This window comes from Leuresthes tenuis, unplaced genomic scaffold (assembly GCF_036924035.1).
Source record: "Leuresthes tenuis unplaced genomic scaffold, fLeuTen1.0.hap1 SCAF_1, whole genome shotgun sequence".
Taxonomy (NCBI): domain Eukaryota; kingdom Metazoa; phylum Chordata; class Actinopteri; order Atheriniformes; family Atherinopsidae; genus Leuresthes; species Leuresthes tenuis.
In genome coordinates this window covers 11,146,544-11,166,300 of record NW_027325355.1, presented here as the reverse complement: position 1 = coordinate 11,166,300, position 19,757 = coordinate 11,146,544, and the positions used below count along the sequence as shown (strand labels likewise).

General features: G+C 41.5%; 1 protein-coding gene and 2 non-coding genes across 3 annotated transcripts in view; all 3 read left to right on the top strand.

Annotated features, from left to right (window-relative positions):
- Positions 1-19,757, top strand: part of LOC140296621 (uncharacterized) — a 581,862-nt gene that overhangs the window by 180,238 nt on the left and 381,867 nt on the right. The window lies entirely within an intron of this gene.
- Positions 6,383-6,501, top strand: LOC140314694 (5S ribosomal RNA). Its single transcript, XR_011917157.1, has one exon. It is a non-coding gene; the product is annotated as a 5S ribosomal RNA (ribosomal RNA).
- Positions 8,825-8,943, top strand: LOC140302374 (5S ribosomal RNA). Its single transcript, XR_011914963.1, has one exon. It is a non-coding gene; the product is annotated as a 5S ribosomal RNA (ribosomal RNA).

The following is a 19,757-nucleotide window of genomic DNA, read 5'->3' as shown; positions in this document are numbered from 1 at the left end:
TAACAATGTAAATGATAATCATGCAGATTTATCTTCAAACACAACAGTGATCAAACTGGAGCTGAAATAAGAAGCGAACATGTTCCCCAAACATTACAGAGCAGAAACAAACAGGAAAGTTACTGAAGACAAAGTTCAGACTCACAGTTTGTTCAAACCAAGTGTTGAAGAAGACGAGGCTCCACAGACTGAGACACAGGTGAGCTGCTGCTGGAATCAGTCAGAGCTCCACCCCTGATGGGGGCAGGACAGGTAGGAGGGAGGAGCAGCAACAGGATCTGATTTCATCTTTATCTCTGAGTTTAACAGCAGCTTGTAACCTTGTTGTAACATTTCTGATTAGTTTTAAAATGAATGAACAGTTTCATCAGTCTTACTCTCACTCCTGACTCCTATCAGCCATCAAGTTTGATGCATCCTGGGAGTGGAAATGAGTCGTCAGGTGCTCTGAAAGTTCTTTTTGTCTGGATTGTCGGGGCAGACTTTATGTCCCTACAATGTATTCAAAGTGGTTCATATCAGCAGGGCTGGGCCACATCTGGTGGACTTGTAGCTGAGTTCAGGTCAAAGGAAGCTGCAGATGAGCAATTATTTGCTCGTTCTGTAAATGACTTCCAGATGCAGCACAACATTTATTTCATTATGTATCGTACTGCAGGAAGACTGTACCTGCCTTTTTAGTCTGAGACAAAACTAAATGTTGTTTGGAGTAAAGATTTATGGGAATAAAGCAGAGGCTGGAAGCAGGAACTGGAATCTGACTGATATCTGATGGTTTACAAGTCAAAGTCCAGAGAAGAACAGAAGTTGTTCAGAGCTGAAACTTTGTTTGGCCAAAGTTACAGGAGTGAATGGCAGCAGCAGTTGGGTCCAGAGTTACTCACAAAGACAGAAAATAAGTGTTCTGGCTCGACCAAGAGAGATCAGGGAGATTTAAAAGCTGATGTTGGAGACTGATCTCCAGCAGAAGGTAACTGGAGATGGAGGCCAAGCACTGCTCACCAGGAACCAGTTCTGTGATTAAACATGATTAAACCCTAACAAGGGGAGACCAAAGTATGGTTCACACGACCTCATCAACACTCATCACAGATGATTTTATCTTTAATTATGAATTAATTCTTTGTCCCCCTTCAGGGGAATAAAGGCTGGAGGGAACATTTACACATCTGTCATGTTTGGATCATTAGCTCCAAACAATGCTCAGGTTATGCAGCTCCTTTTTAAAAGCTGCCTTTGGTCTTCATCAATGTTGACTTTTTATGTACCAGAATGTTTAATATGCATCTGTTTTAATTTGATCTTTAACAGATCCTCAGAAACATGAATGCCTACATGTTTCAGGATCCTTCAAAGTTTTCCTCAAGCTGTTATCTGACAGCAGCCTCTGAGAGTTTATCACCTGTATGGCACACACAGGCCAGGAAGATGTTACAGGAATGTTCATTTCAGACAGAGGACAGGGATACGTGAGAATCAGCGCTCACAGGAGATGCGTGTTAATCATTAAAAGTTGTGATTGTGACAGTAAAACAAATTTGAGGTCGGTCTCCAGCAAAGTTTGTGAAAAATATTGTTTCAAAGCTCAGCCCCGAGTTTATGTGCAGGATTTAACTCTGATTTACTCACTGTTAACACTTCACTACTTTACTTTATACATTGAGCACTTAAATGTGGACTTTTCTGTCTTCTTGTTAGTTTTTACTCATTTCAGTGTATTATGTGGTGTGAGAAGGACGTGTTCAGATGAAGGTGCTTTTATGAGTCATTATTTTCAGTTATGACAGACAAGTTACAACATGAGTGATTCTTTTCATAACATCCAGTCAGGCATGGATTCTGCGTCAGTGGCTTGAAGAAGGCGTGACAGCAGAGGGGAAAAACAACAGCAGCCTTGCTATCATGATTGCACTTGGTTGTGGTTGAGTTCCAGGCGGGGCTGAGCAGGTATCCAGGAAGTCCAAGGTGGAGTCTGTGTGATCTAACTGCAAAGATCAGACATATCACTATTACTCTAACTGCAATTGCGTAAACGCATAAAGCTGATTTCTGTATTAGCTCCGTGGCTGAAGCAAAAGTGGTGTATATATACATATACACACAGTGACATTTCATACTTTTTCAATATATATACTGTATAACTACGAATTTACTCCATGGTGCTGAGTCATAATCTGTCCTTTATTATTCTTAGTGCTGATAAACAAAAATTATTAAATGATATAGAAATTGTGTATTCAAATGTATTTGTGCTTGACTATCCACATATATATTATATTATTATTAAATATTTTATATTTATGCATGTCATATTTAATTTGTGTGAATATAAATGGTATAAACAAATACTGATTTATTTAAATGAGAGGTTGAGGAAATCCCAATTAAAATTCTTCTAATTATAATTATCATTGTTGTTGTATTGATGCTAATATAGTTAAACATTTTGTAAATAAGCATGTACATTGCATAGTGAAATAAAATTTCTCATTTCCTCTAGAAACAGACAAAACAACTCAAGCAACTCACTTGACAGTAAAATTATACATTTCTATAATGCATTTTGCCCATGACAAAAGAAAAATATAGAAAAAAAAGAAGCCATACATACAGGCATACAGACATACTTCTTCCCCTCAGCACGCTGTGTGGTTAATTTTGGGCCACACAGACAGACTTTCACAACCCCAACCTGAGCTGCTCTGATGGAGGTAACTCTGTCTGGCACAATTACAGAGGAACACCCATTCCTCCTCCTCTGTCTCTAACAGAGAAGCAACAGCTGGAGATTTGTCCTTCACGCTGGAATAGATGCTTCAGCCGTTTAACTGTTCATCTGTCTGCTCCAACGAACAATGGAGCATCTCCAGTGCTGGAGAGCTTCCTTGGTGCCATCAACACGTCTGGTTTGCCATCACCTGTGCGCTCTGACAGGCTGCTGAGAATACTGAGGTCGCCCATTTCATGGTGGAACAGCGAGGAGAGAACCCAGACTCACACGTTACAGGAAGGAGTTTCCATAACCAACGGTGAGGTTTCCATAGCGATGTATTATGAGAAAAGCTCTGCAGCAGAGCACATAACGAGTGTTATTATTCCCCAACGTTCATCCTGCTGTTCCTCTGCAGGACTCTCACTGGCCTCATTCACAAACTCTGCTTTGTCCTCCATTACTGACAGAAAACACTGAACAAAGCATGAATGACATCTGTCAACTGCTTCAGAGCCTGTTGTTGTTTCATATTTCCTAAATGTAAAGTATATTTGAGGGGGAAAGATCTTCAGACATGTTTTCCTTCTTCTTATTTCTTGTGTTGGAACTGTTTGTATTTGCAGCAGCATCAAACATTTTCAGACTTAGTTTTTCAGGCGAGTGCTCCACCAAGACCAGATTAGGCTGGACACACATTTCTAAAGCCATCACTGAACTTATGAGCATCAGTTTCCTCATTGTAGAGTCATAACATCCAGCAGCTAGAAGTTCTAATTCAGAGCACAAACATCTTCTCTTCCTGCTTGGAATGTTTCTCTGAATCATGTCTCTCGTTCTTCCAGGATAGAACGCTGATGGACAGATGTTTCCATTCCAGTCCTTGACCCATTCCATACTCTGTTTCTCAGCCTGGAGAGAGAAGGGCTTTTGAACCCTGATGATGAGTCATCTCTTTGCTCTCCACTGGGCTTTTCTGCCTCAGCTGCAGAGGCAACTTGCCTTCTTCATGGATGCTTGGAACCATCACGGCCTGAGAGCAGCAGGCAGCCAGTCTCCCCACCAGCTTTGGACATCATTCAGACACCTTCAGGATCCTGATCAGGTGTGTTAAAACAGCTGAGTGCATCATATCAGGAGCCATTATTTAAATGATACATTTAAAAGGCCTAAAATGATTTGGCTAGATTACATAACTTAATATTTATACTGAGGAGAACTGATTTCATAACTTCAGTTTAAAACTGCAACTGAAAATGTTTCAGGGAAACATCTGAAGATGCCAAAGCTTTTGTTTAAGTCTCCAGAAAGCCTACAAACTATTGAATAAGCTTAAAACTCTGATGGTGTTTTATTTGTGTTCAGGTGGAGGCAGACTGTGGGACTGACTGGGATGGACCACACGGCTCTGATGACCTCGGAGGTGAAACGGACCGAGTTGAAGGAGCCCAAGTGCAGCTTGAAGGACACCTGAGCGAGAACATGGCCAGGTCACCTGACCCCGATGTTCCCTTCATGGATGCACTCCACATCTATGCAGCCGCACCACAGCAGCTGATGCAGCCACAGCAGAACTGGACGAGTTCACCAACGTTCACACACTGCTGGATGGAAAAGTGCACCAAACACTTCATGTTCAATCGTCTTTATTAACCAAACTTTAACATTTGTAACTAAAACTTCAGATTGAAATGTTTGTTCTCAGTTCTCCTGAACTGTTACCAACCTCACACACTTCCAGTTAATGAGGTAAAGCCTTAACATGGCTCACTGCTCCACAGCCTTCAATGAGCAGCATGAAACAGAGGAACAGACTAATGTTCAACTTAAAGACGCTCAGTTTCTCACATTATTCACATCAGATCATTCCAAAGCCAAAGTCTGTACTTCTAACAGACGCTTGGAGCTTTTCTCTGAATGTCTGCTAGCTTTGGCTCTTCAGAGGCAGTTTCAGCAGGTCCTGCAGGCTGAGGCTACAGGCGTGGTCATTTCAGGAGGAACTCCTGCATACAGCTGCTGGGGAGGTATACTCCAACCTGTCCACAGCTTCAGGAGTTGGTGCAGTTCCTGAGAGGAGCCCACAGAGACACAGTCAGAAGTATTTAAAGCTGCCAATAAGATGCTGAACAGCAGAACTTTCTCAAGTTTACCCAAAGATCAAAGAATCTCTGCTTCACCTGTAAAAAGAAACTGGTCTTTCTGCGGTAAAATAAAACAATGTTTCCATCCTGTTACCGGGTAGATTTTCCACCACCAGGTTTCAGAAATATGGAGTCAGTGTGAAGAATCAGCAGCAGCTTTAGGAGATGAACATTGTTCAGGTCTGTTTCTCTGAGAGAACATTTACAATCTGAGCATTTTCAGTGTGGTCTCTCAGAAAGCCTGAGCTGCACGTCTCCTCCAGGCTGCTGTGCTCATCCTCACTATCTGGCATCGGCCTCATGATCCTTTTCAGGATGGTCTGAGAAGTAAAAACAGCCTCAGAGGCTGTAAACTGAAAGGGTTTATTAACAGAACAGAGCAGCACTTTTATAAAAGCACAGGCAGAAAAAGCAGGGGAGAGAGGAGGAAACAAGCAGCAAAGTGCTGCTTTAAGTTAAATTAAGCTGTCGATAAAGCAGCATTCAAAAGCTACAGCACAAAAATGTCTGTGACAGTCTGTAGGAAACACGTGTCGCTGCATTATCTGACAGAGCAGCAAACAAGTTACTGACTGGAGAAACAATCCACAGCTGTGACAGAGAGCAGCAACAGAAGCTCTACAGGGGTTGTAGGCTGTACTTCTATCACATCGGATGTACTGTAGATTTCTCGGGACGATCCATCTGAGTTCAGCTGAGGAGAGTTGGACCCACGAGGGATGTTCCTGACGAACAATTTGCTCGACGATTAGTCTAAAACTTCAATTTGGACTAAATAAAAATATTTCTCAACATTTAGTCGAGGCCTCAGGACACAGATGCAGGGTCGAGTTCAAAGTCAAGACTTTATTTATATAAACAACAGGTTGATGATCTCCTCACAGAGCAAAGAAAGGGGCTGTGAAACTCCTGAGCACTCTCCTCAATAACTATGGAGGAGGAGAGTGCAGCTGTGAAAATGATCAAACCAAAAGCCTCTCCACTCCAGGAGGAAAACAAAGAGCTATTAAAGATAAGAAACTCGCAGCTCTCCTAACGAGGCGGACTTAAACAAAAGAAGCTCTCTCAAAAACAGAGGCACTATGAAACCCAGGCGGTCTCCCATCCAAATACTAACCAGGCCCCCTGCTTAGCTTTCGAGATCGGGCGTGTTCAGGGTGGTGTGGCCGTAAGCAAAAGTCACCGTAACAAATATCTATTATATAGCTGCTTGAACCATATGTTTCTTTTAGTTTTTTCACCTAATTGGCTTGAGAGGCTGATGCTGATCCTGCACATGTTCTTCTCTCTCGTGTTGGTTCTCTGCAGCTGAAAGTGAGACTCTCAGATAACTTAGTGTCTGTCGACCTCTTCTGTTCCCTGTGTGTAGTTTTGTGTTCAGCGTCACACAGAGAGACCGAGGCTGCTTCGTTAGATGATATCATCACAAATTGCTCATTTTTAAACAGTTACATTATATTCTAGAAGTCAGAACACAGTGATAGATGTTGTTTCAGCATCTATAAAAAGCTGATTTGTGACTGATTCTCTCGCTTATGGCCATACCACCCTGAACACGCCCGATCTCGTCCGATCTCGGAAGCTAAGCAGGGTCGGGCCTGGTTAGTACTTGGATGGGAGACCGCCTGGGAATACCAGGTGCTGTAAGCTTTTTACACCTGCAGGAGGCGCTGCTGCTCACTCAACACGGACAGCTTCGTGACATACTTCACATCAGGAAGGAAATCGGTCAAATAAATTCACTTTTCAATCTTTGTCAAAGACTGGAAATGAGCGCACACATAAAACTCATTTAGGTCACTCTGTCATATCATCTTCCAGCACTGCTCAGCTCACAGTGACTTCATCTGTCTCAATTCTTCTGGATACCAAACACACACAAATATTATTGTCTCACATTAGTCTGCAGACTGTTAACAGATCTTCCTGCAGTCTGCAGATTCATCCCATTTCCTTCCTTCCTAAGAATCCCTGCTGATATCCAAGGTGCTGATCCCAGATCTGCTCAGATGTCCCAGGTTCTCCTCTGCTTTTATCCTCACACACTGAACTGTCTCCTCATCTATGTGTAAACAACCAGAACCCACTGATGTGGGCTCAGAAATAAAGTTTACAATGTTTTACAAACACAAATGAATAAATTACAGAGATTTACTGAGGCCAGATAGAAAAAGTGCACGTGCAGCCACTTTAAACTGTCAAACAGGCAACTTTATATCTAACAGCAAACACTGAGAGCTGCTCTGCAGAATAAATACTTTTACTGGTGGAAGTGTTAGTAAATGTTGTTGATGACACTTTGATTCTTTTGCCTGAGTGAGGTTTTAGATTCAGAACTTTTACTGGGAGTTGAATATTTCTCAGTGTGGAATCAGTGCTTGTAAAGGATCTACACCACTGTCACCTGACTCAAAATCAACACTAATCAAATTGAAAGAAGTTCATAATCAGCTTTTTTAAGTGAATTATAAGCTAAAGGCTTCCTGTTTGCCCCAGGTTAGGGCTAAGCTGATCCGGGTCAGGGGTTAAGTTGCACCGTCTGGAGGTGAACTGACCATCAAACTGAATCTAAATCAAAGCCATAAGAAATTTCAACCATAACTTACCTCTTTGAAAAACTGATTTAAAAGTCCATTATTGTTTTGTAAGTGGTCATATTCATTTTCTTCAGGATAACTTCACATTAAATCTGATTTAAAAAAAAAATGTCATTAAAGTTGGAATCTTCCCTGAAACAGAAATGCTGAAGTGGAATGAATGAATAAATGTCCCCAAAACTTTCCATCCTTCCACTTTCTTTAATTCATGGTTTCAGGGGCACTGGAGCCTATCTGTCACAGAAACTCCTCAACATTCCAGTCTAATAACAAGTCTGAAACTAAAGCAAAAACTGCAGCCCCAAATGAACATTGGCATGATATAGGCTGTGTCAAATGCAAAAGCAGTCCCTGTTTCCCTTTTTGGAACTCATCCTTTCTAAGGACAAAGTTAAATGTATGAGGATCAAACACAACAAGTACCTGGGACATGTCAACAGATCCAGGAAATCCAGGAACCAGCAAACTGAGAGCCAAAGAGAAACTGAGGCGTCTGCCAACAAATCAGCAGCAGCTGAAGCTGATCAACTTCCTGATGTGTCATGAGGTGATCACATGTTTCAACAAAAGACATCAAATAACAGCTGAAGCTGCATTACAGACAATAAGAGATGTGGAAGCAGCATCAAAGCTGAAAAATGGGAACTTTAAACCTTGTTGGATGTGAAATTAAATGTGCTGAAGAGCAGGATTTCTACACACGTCAGTCATCATCATGATGTGAGTGTTCAGCTGCATAGAAACATAAGAAGAAGAAGCTCCACTTTAAGACTGTGTGATTCCAGAGATGATCCAGCATTGATCACTTCCAGTTTCTGGAGAATTTGTTTAAAAAAAGAAGCTTTCTGGTGAATTGATTTGATTGTGGATGTGAAGTGTTTCAGCGCCCCCTGCAGGTTGTAGAGAGAAGAGAAAAAGCTTACAGCACCTGTTATTCCCAGCCGGTCTCCCATCCAAATACTAACCAGGCCCCCTGCTTAGCGGCCGAGATCGGGCGTGTTCAGGGTGGTGTGGCCGTAAGCAAAAGTCACTGTAACAAATATCTATTATATAGCTGCTGGAACCATATGTTTCTTTTAGTTTTTCACCTAATTGGCTTGAGAGGCTGATGCTGATCCTGCACATGTTCTTCTCTCGTGTTGGTTCTCTGCAGCTGAAAGTGAGACTCTCAGATAACTTAGTGTCTGTCGACCTCTTCTGTTCCCTGTGTGTAGTTTTGTGTTCAGCGTCACACAGAGAGACCGAGGCTGCTTAGTTAGATGAAATCATCACAAATTGCTCATTTTTAAACAGTTACATTATATTTTAGAAGTCAGAACACAGTGATAGATGTTGTTTCAGCATCTATATAAAGTTGATTTGTCACTGATTCTCTCGCTTACGGCCATACCACCCTGAACACGCCCGATCTCGTCCGATCTCGGAAGCTAAGCAGGGTCGGGCCTGGTTAGTACTTGGATGGGAGACCGCCTGGGAATACCAGGTGCTGTAAGCTTTTTACACCTGCAGGAGGCGCTGCTGCTCACTCAACACGGACAGCTTCATGACATACTTCACATCAGGAAGGAAATCACTCAAATAAATTCACTTTTCAATCTTTGTCAAAGACTGGAAATGAGCGCACACACAAACCTCATTTAGGTCACTCTGTCATATCATCTTCCAGCACTGCTCAGCTCACAGTGACTTCATCTGTCTCAATTCTTCTGGATACCAAACACACACAGATATTATTGTCTCACATTAGTCTGCAGACTGTTAACAGATCTTCCTGCAGTCTGCAGATTCATCCCATTTCCTTCCTTCCTAAGAATCCCTGCTGATATCCAAGGTGCTGATCCCAGATCTGCTCAGATGTCCCAGGTTCTCCTCTGCTTTTATCCTCACACACTGAACTGTCTCCTCATCTATGTGTTAACAACCAGAACCCACTGATGTGGGCTCAGAAATAAAGTTTCCAATGTTTTACAAACACAAATGAATAAATTACAGAGATTTACTGAGGCCAGATAGAAAAAGTGCACGTGCAGCCACTTTAAACTGTCAAACAGGCAACTTTATATCTAACAGCAAACACTGAGAGCTGCTCTGCAGAATAAATACTTTTACTGGTGGAAGTGTTAGTAAATGTTGCTGATGACACTTTGATTCTTTTACCTGAGTGAGGTTTTAGGTGCAGAGGCCCAAAAAATACTGAGGTCATGAGTCAGAACTTCTAGTCGGGTTCAGGGGCTCCCCTGGAAATTTTTTTAATTCCATTATTTAAATCTGGCCATTTTCAGAGTCTTAAAGGAACAAAAACAACATCATAATGACTTTTAGGTTTATTTGTTTTGTTTGTTATCAGAGAACATCAGCCTCATCCTAAATGATTTGCAAATGAGTTACAATGTAAAACTGGAGAATGAATTTCATCAAGTCATGGATTAGGAATAAAAAGGAATGAACTGTCCTGGGACAGAGGGATAATATATACAAATGCTTCATATTTCCTTCAGTATTTAAAATAGATCTCTAAAATAGCTCAGCCTTTTCCTCCCTATCCTGTTTTCCCTTTAGTGAAGAAGAAACCAAATAGATTCAATTATTGACACCCAGAGGTGAGAAGGTAAATAGCACAGACCCTCTCAGCTGAATGTTCCACTTTTTCAACATTAACCAATTTAAGCCCTCTCTTTGGAATTGGTTAATAACACACTCTGGTGTGACTGGATAACTGACTAACCTCATCCACTCATCTTCTTTCCAGAACACAACCATGACAGCAAACACCTGAAGGTTCCACCGAGATTTGAACTCTGGATTCAAAGTCCAGAGTGCTGACCTTTACGCCAAAAATGGGGCAAAAGGGACTTCCCGAAAGGGGAGAAAAGGAAAAAAAGAGGAGGGGGGGAACGTACACTATATCCACTTTTCTCTATTCTCTTATCTTCTCAACATTGTTTACACACACCTCTGCACTTATTGCAAGGTTTATCATCCATTTAATTTTCATGTTTCTTGTGGGATTCGAACCTGTATTGTGGCAACACCCCAACATACCACAGTGCTTTGGACGTTACTAAAGCCTACTGTAGGGGGCAGCACACAAAATGTGTATAACTGTAAATGTAAATAAGTCTCCCATCATTTTTCCCCTCTTTTTTTGGTACACTCAATTATTTGAGAGACTAGCTATCTATCTGTATCACTATTTGTGCAACACAAGTGAATGAAACAAATTCCAAATTGAGCAAAGAAAGTATTTTTAAAAAATCTTTGGTTGAGACAAAGAGTGTTGGGTTTTATTAATAAATGTAAAATAATTCTCCAAGTAATTCTGGCTTCACTTTTGACAATTGCATTAAATGGATGTCACTCACACTCATTGTCGTCCTGTTTTGCAAATGGAAATTAAATAAAAATGTGAAGGCTGTTCTTGGTTCAAGTAAAATTATCAAACTTTATTAACATTGTAACAATAATCACACAGTAACAGACGAGCAATCATCTGCGAACAGACAGACAGACACTTAACGTAAACTTAACGCCGCAGTTAAAACGCCGCATGAAATGGAAGCTGTCCAAGCGCACTGCAGACCTCCATGGGTGGAAGAGTTTGACCACTGAAGACACACCTGTGAAAAACAAAGTCAGCCGCTGCCCAATTGCCAGTACCCCTCCTCCCACAAGTGGAGTGGTAACAGTGTGTGTGTGTGTGGCACACAGTTTTTCAAACGTATATTTGATAAAGAATTTTATCATTTTCACCCACCTGACTGGCTGCAGCAGTCCCGGTCAACATAGATGACCTCAGGTTCAGCTTGGCCCGCATTCTTGTATCGAGTGACGATGCCATGGCACAACTCTTCCAACCCTGCACCTTCACCCGTCGTCAGAACAGAGTTCAGAACCTGGCCAATATATAAATATAGCTTTCCCAGTGATAACTACTAATACAATCGATTCTCCGCAACAACCAAAAGATTCATCACACACAAGGCCTTGAAATTGATTTTGGTCAAGACAGAGGTTTCAGAATATGAAGATCAAATTCAGAGTCTGACAGTGACTTTTAGAAGAGGATGACATTAATCATCAGCTATCTCCTAAACGAGAATGAACCACAGCTAGACAGCAGCAGGCCCCAGGACCAAGTGGTCAGCAGCCGAGCTGAGATTGAGATCTTACTTATGTTTTGTAAATGTTCAAAGTTCTAAAAAAGTTCAAATGAATAATACATGATAGTTATACCAAAAAACCTTGCTTCATTTGCACATTTCTTGAATGTTTTCCACCCTTTTTATTTTTTAAATCACATTTTATAGAAAAAAACGAATTGCACTTTAATACATAAATGTGATTATATTACATGTTAATCATGTATGTTGTTTATATTGCTTGTAATTGGGATGAAGTAAACATCTGTAGAGTATTTTAACATAAAATTGTTTGATTGTGTTGAATAAAAACCCCAAAAATGCAGCGGGTCCACCAGACCAACAAACATTGCCTGAGTAACATATATAAATATGACCAGAACACAAGGGTTAATACATCTGGACACATCTGTCTGCTCTGCTCTGCTCAAACACATAACCAGGCTCAGTTACCAGAGTGGAGAAAACGCCACAGATAGCCGACGAATTACTATTGCACTGACAGACAATAAATGCAAAAAAGATCGTTCACATCTTAAGGCTTTCCCCGAGGAATCGGCCGAGTTTATATGGCAAATAAACAAAAACATAAGTTACTATTTGCCTTCTGATTCTGTCATATCACTAACATCCCCACCGTCACCACACAATGCCGGTATGAACAGCGACGCTATTACAGGCAGAACTTCCATTGGCAAAATGGCTACGTTACAAGGAAGTTGAAATACAACTTGGATAAAGTGCCGAAAGGACGGAAGATTAAATTTAATTTTGGTTGTCCCACGGTTTAACATTCGGCTTATACATGGCGTTACTTTTATGAGTATTAATCAAGTTTACAAACCTGTATGCGAAGGAAAATATGGCCGACACTCAAGCGTTAACCGCGCCCCCTCCAACGTCACGTCACGTGTCCCTTTTGCCCCATTTTTAGTGACGTATATGCTTGTTCGGACCTGTGTTCGGACCTGTGTTCGGACCTCGTTAGGAACTCTTTGATGTCGTTAGGAAAGTGTTCGCCATGGTGCCATTTTCGCTGAGCAGCTGGTGGTTCACCAAAGTCCGTTTCACACCTCAGCATTGGAAAATCTCTTGAAAACCTGCAAAAAATGACTTTACGACATAGATTATCTGCTGGAAATGCATTCTCACAGAGCTCCAGAGTGGTTCCTGGGGACAGCTCATAGGAACAGACAAATAATATGCAGCCAGGAGCTCCATATTCACCTCACAGACGCCTCTTATTTAATGGTGTAAAAGGAGTTTTACTGCCGATATGTCATGTGTTCATGTTAGCTGCACCAAATAGAGAAATTTAACTCACTTTAAAAAACAGTATCACACATACAGATACATTAATACTAACAGGTTAAAAAAACAAGGCAAAAGTAACATAAAATACCCAAAAGGCAAACTTCTACACTGCTATATGCTGTGTCTCTGTTTGTCTCTGTTCTCATTCATGACTTTGTCTCTGGCTGTCTGTTTTGATGTGTTTGTTTTGGTCCTACTCGTTATCAGTTTATTGTGTCTGATTATCTGTTTTGGATCATAGTTTTGTGACGTTATTTTTCTTATTTTTCCCCATAAGACTAATGCTCGCTCAGGTGAAAGCTTCAGACTGTGCGATGATTTCTGCACCAGACACGGGCAGAAACACCACATATACAAATGCATTTGGATAGTTCCAGACATGTGTAGTTATAGATTTGTTTGGAAGCACACAGCAACACTCCCACATCAGCCAGCACGACAGAAACTGACAGAAAGTGGCGTCCTAAAACAGATGCCAGCTATAAAAGAGGGAAAGAAGACTGAATTCAGCCTTGAACAAGTTTAAGTTTGAACTTGCACAACACTTCTCAGAGTATTTAGTATTCAGGAGTATTTTACAGCAAAAATCAACATTTAGCTACATGTCATTAAACTTGTTTAATAAGGGTTGTATCACATCGCATTATAAAGCAAAACAGTGGGAATTAGTTTCATTACAAACTCCTGATCCAGCCTCATTTCTTTCTGACTGTCCTGTCATCTTTAAAGTGATCCTGATCAATAGTTCTCCAGCTTTCTGAAGGTCTCTCAGAGTCTTTCCTTGGACATTTTCTGCTTTTTCTCTCATTTTCAGTCCAGTCCTTGTACCTGAGCATTTTCAGAGGAATGTGTTTTTTCTTTGTTAAGCCACTTAACTCTGACCTATGAATCATTCAAGCAGAAAAAAGGCTCCTAACTCAAGGGATGAACCAGTGTTGTGTCGACACATAACAGACAACTTAGCAAAGAAGCCATTTTAAATTGGATCTTTTGGCACTTTGTTGCTAGCAGCCTGTCACAAAGACACATCATTTGTTGCCATTTCTTTAGTTTTATCTATGAAAAACACCAAAGATAACACAGTTTGACAGACAGAAAATTGTATTTTTACAGCAACAAAGTGATTCCCAAAGAGCTATGAGTTGAAAACTTGGCATATCTCAGCATGGTGTGCAGTGTGGTCTAAAAACATTTGAGGAAACTGGACAAGTGGAGGACAGAAGAAGAAGTGTCAGGCCTAAAAAACTATCTACATCAGATGAACAGTATCTGAAAGTGATGTCCTTAAGAAAGAGGAAAAAATCCAGCAAAGACCTGACAGGACCTGAGAGATGCATCTGGACCTTCAGCTGATCCAGCTGCTGTTCAATGAAGCCTCATCAGAAATGGTCTCCATGGAAGGGTGGCTGTCAAGAAGCCGTTCTTAAGGAAGGGAAACAGGGAGAAAAGGCTGAGCTATGCCAAATGACACGAGAAGTGGACTGAAAATCAGTGGCAACAGGTCTTATGGAGGCATGAATCCTCCCCAGAGCCCGGACCGCCACAGTACTTTATATAATCTGCATATTCCAAAAAGTTGAGAACTTTTCCTGTTCTAAAAGCACAAACTTTCTGCTTTACTGGAGAAAGGGATGATATGTATCTGTTCAAGCTGCTCTGTATTTAGTCTAACCTACAACTGGTCCCAACAGGACGATCATCTTCAGCATCAGTGCTCAGTGACAGCTTTAGAACTATGTGTAGAAACCTGATTTGTATTTAGACTGTTTCTGTCCAGTCGAGCTCTCTGAGCTGACAACAAAAATAAACTCTTCTGAACCATCAACTTGTATTTTAGACCCAATTACACCAGACTGTTCGAGGAGGTTTTCCCCTAAATCCCCACCTCCACATTGGATTTGATCAGTCCACCACAGAGTTTTAAGGCTGCTGGAATTAAACCTTTACTTTAAACTTTGCTTTTACTCTGGAAGCAGAAATTCCCCTTAAACTTCTCTGAGCCATAATTGGTGGCAGCAGAGGCCTTGGAGGGAGTCCATTCCCTCTGAGTGCAGCCCACAGAGGGAGTGGGAGAGGTTCCTGAGTCTGTAAACTTCCTCTTGCTGTGTTGAGCTGCAGAGGCCTGGGGATGATTCTGCAGCTTCTGGCCTGTTGGCGGCTTCCTCAGAACTTTCTTCTTTGCCACTTTCAAAGGGAAATATGTAGAAACCCTCAGACTCATTCTCCAGAATCTCTTCATCTACTCTGTCACCCCACAGAAGTGCAGGAGAGGATATTTTGGTTTGACTCAAAAGGGACTTTTTAAGTAAGTGTTGTTTTTCAGGCGGTTTGTCTTTCAGGCTTTTATAAACTACAGTGATGTCATGTCCTTTGATGACATGTTTCCATTGTGATGTCATGCAGAACTGTGAGGTCATAATCAGTGCTGACATCACTTCTTGTGATGTCAGCAGCGATGGTGCTCTGTTCTCAGTCACCAGTCATCACGTGTGCTGTTCTGCTCTCTTTTTCAGCTTTATGATCTTAACTGTAAATAATATGCAGCACATGTTCATAGAGCCCAGGCAATGGTGGGAAACATGGATTGTATGAATGCTGAGTGAAATGTAAATGAAAACAGAAGCAGTGACCTGCAGATCCTTTATATATATGTGATAACTGAATCTGAATGTATCAGTGTCCAGGTCAGTAATAATGTATTTATTGTATGTTACGGTGCTCACAGCTGCTTTCTGCACGCCTCACCTGGAAGTATCTTTGAAGCTGCTTTGTATGTTGTCTACACTGACTGTGAAGCAAAAGTAGCACAACAGCCACATCTTCAGGCTGTTCTCAGTGTTTCCAGCACAATCATTCAGCTGTTTTCATGCATCAACATAATACAGTAATAACAGTGTAGTTATGGTTGTTTCTATTCAGAGCTGCTTACAAGCAGAATGGGATTATTTCTACGTGTCAACATACAGTGTATAACATCATTTCTAGTAAAAATCTGACTGTGAAAGATGTTAAAATGACAGAATCAGCATGTAAATGATAAAGTGTCTTCCTGTTCTCCGATATGTACAGTATGAACACTGTGATCCTTTCCCACATGTCCCAGTATGTTTGATTGTGTTCCAAGTGAGGGTCAGACTGGAGAAAGTGTCATGAAGCTGTCACCCTTAAACAATCAATAAAAGCTCTGAATACAAAAGCATTTCAGTGTCATCTCTATAAGTAATGATGAAAGAAGCAAAAGCTTCAGCTGCACCTCCTGAGCTCTACTTTCCATATTGTCTACACTGACTGTGAATCAAAAGCAGCACAACAGCCACATCTTCAGCTTGTTGTTGAAAAGCTGTTCTGACAACATTCACAGCCCAATAAGCAGCACAGTGACAGCAGTGTAGTTGTGTTTGTGGGTCAGAGGAAATCTCATGTTCCAGCCATGTGATCCATAACAACCCATGTGAGTGAAGGACAGACTGCAGCACTGATAAAAATGTCAGTTTGAGATGAATTCACAGGCATCAGTGTGTCAGTGGAACTGAAGGTGAACTGTTTGAGAGCTGAACACTGACAGGACTTTGTTTGCATGATGGAAACATGATGAAGAACAACACGACAAACTAAATCCATCATGTCAGAAGACAGAGTGGGAAAAGAATGAAAGTCAGCAGAAATTCAGCTCCATTATTGAATGAAGTCAAACACATTGAAGAGTTGGATCAGAGTTGAGGAGCTGTGTGGATTTGTAGTTGTGCATTTTCATCCCAGCTGTTAAACAACAGATAACAGTGTGTGTTACTAAATTCACCACCAAGCTGAATGTGTTTGTGGGAACATGAATGTTTTTTAGTCTTTCTGTATCATGTGACCCCGATTTTAATCATCTGCTGTCAGATTCAAATCAAGACCATGAAACCACACAGCAGCTTCAGCTGAGCTGTCAGTCAGCAGCAGCGGTCTTATCTGTGGGCCGCAAGGACTGATGGGAGTTCTGAGGAGCTGTTAGAAAGCACGTGGCCCTGGTCTGATCTCACAGCTCGTCCTTGTTTGGCCTCAGCTGCATCAGAGCGCCACTTCTCCCCAGGTTCACCAGAGGAAACACCACTGCACAAAATGCTTTTCCTCCCAGCTGCTGCTCTGTGCTGTCTGTGTTCAGGTGAGTGTTTCCAGCCAATCAGGAGCCAGCAAACTCCACCTGGAACAAACACTGTCACACTGACCTTCATCTGTCTGTCTGAGTCTCTACAGCGCTGGTTGCCATGGCAGCACAGCTGATCCAGGACCAGTTAACACTGACCAGGAGAGTTGGTCAAAGTGTCTCCTTCAGCTGTGGAACTGACCAGTGTGATGAAAACTGGATATACTGGTACCAGAAGAAAGAAGCAGAAACATTCACAGTGATTCTGGATATTAATAAAGATAGTGGTGATGATTATAAAGGTTATGGTCATCCTCAGAAAGATGATTTCTCAGCTGTGAATAAACAGAACGGCTGTGAGAGAGCAGTAACCCACAGCCCAGGTTCACATATTTCACCTCCATCTCAGACAGAGTCACAAACATACTGAGCTGAGGGAGTTTCTTCCTCTCTGCTGTCTTTATTTATTTCAACTTTTATTCAACTTTTTCTTCTTATTAAGAGAAGTTTTCTGAAGGTTCAAAGATAAAAACTGTGAACATTTCAAAGATTTGTTCTGGAAAATGATCCAAATGAAACTTCAATTCACCATAAATAAAAGCAAGACATTTTAAAGACATTTATTTAATACTGAATGTTTTCATTCAAATGTCCAGATAAATATGAATCTGCTGCTTTGTGCTGCTGCTGGAATAAAGTCCATTCCTCCTTTAAAAAGTTTAGTGAGCTCTTCATGAAAACACTTCCAGCAGCACTTGTTGTTTCACAGCTTTCAGCAGATTTCACCACATCATTTCACTTTATTCCATTTTAAAAGACAGATCTTGGACTGATCTCAGGTCAGGATTTTGTCCTTCTAGCAGCAGCTTATCAGGACGCTGATTTTGTTGGACAGATGTTCATCAGTTTCCTGTGGATGTTTCTGCTTCCCAGAGGATGAATCCAGAGTGCACTGAGACTGAGGCAGGAGCAGGAAAACTTCCTAAATTCATGTGAAGTCTTTGTACCACATTACAGCTCAGAAACAGAACACATGCACAGTGAGGGCATGATGCTCAACACGTTTCTCAAAGCATTTACACAAGGACATTCATTATGTGCTGATAGTGATATGATTTCCTTCCCCTGACACTGAAATAACAATCATCTTTAACTGATTTCATGTCACTTTCAGATCCATCAGCTCCACAGTTTTATATCTCTACATGTTAAGTATAAGGCAGCTTTCACAGCGAGCTATGTGGCAAATATCTGGGAAACAACTGAGACTGACAGCCTGAAACATCCAGTTTCTACAAAGATAGCTCATATACACAGTTCTGTTGGAATGTTTCTGTACAGTCATCATGGACATTCATGTCATTTCCATTTAGTCATTTAGCAGATGCTTTGATCCAAAGTGACTCACAGGTGAGGAAACAACATCCCAGTGCAGTCAGGCATACCTCTCATTTCCCTGTATTTGTGTCCATCCTCCAGACTCCCGTGGATCCTTTTTACCTCACGCTAAAAAAGCCAATATCACAGACGGAGAAAAGTTAGATCATGAGAGAGAAAAAAACTCTTGAAACTTTCTGTGAACAAAGCAAGGAGGTCAGTAAATAAGTCTACACCTCATTACAGTGGTTAATATTTCTGTCTGAATACGTTTTTGTTTGCATCTGTGTGTTTGTGGACATATTTGATCTAAGGGAACTTCAGATTGAAACCTCGCCAGTGAAGAACTGAATATAGCACAACGTGTTGGTGTAAAAGACCACTCTGATGCTTAGAAGTCCATACTCCCACCAACTAGTTTAAAACTGAATAATCCTTTCAGATGAGAGATGAAACGTCTTCAAGAACCAAGAAGAAGAAGAAGTTGCCCTTATTCAGGCTCTTACCCACAAAGTGTCACCGTGAGGAGCCCCCTTTCCAATCAGTAAACCTTCTTCTAAAAAAGTAGCCCTGAACAGCTGCCTCCAGCTCCTCTGAGGGACACACCTGCTGAACTGGTCATTGACATTAAAATAAAAAGGCTGCAGACAGACCAAAACTCCTGCTTTGGAGATGAACCCTCTGTGTAATGCTTCTCACAGTTCATGAAGTAATATTATAAAATAACAATGATTTTAACCATCTGTAATTATACTGGGGCAGCTGCTTATCTGAAGTGTTGCATATGTCACTGTGATCTATGTTATTAATGTCCAAAGACATGTGAGCTGTGTTTAGATTTAGCCAAAAGCTGAAGTGGAGAAGAAGATCTTGGAATAAAGAAAGAGGAAAGGATGATGCATAGTTTTTACAGTAATGAATGACACACAGTGGTTCCAACGGCGCTCTGGAGCTGTTCACATCTGGTCTTAACGTGATGATCAGACAAGTGAACTAAGTACATCTGTGAACACGTTCAACAAGGATTCAGCAGCTCCTTTCTCCACCTCTCAGCCAAATTTGATAGTTCTTGTGATGAGAGATTTCAACTCGTGTAACCTCTCCCAGGAACTGACGAGCTCCAAACAGCTGCTGACATGCGCCATGCAGGACAGCAACACACTGGACCACTTCTACTCCACCATAAAACCCTCATACCGCTCCATCCCCCACGCTGCCCTTGGACACTCCGACCACTGCATCATACAGATGGTCCCCACATACAGGCAGCAACTGAGAAGGGCCAAACCATCCAGGACTACAGTAAGGAGGTGGACTCCAGAGGCAAGGGACATGCTTCAGGACTGCATG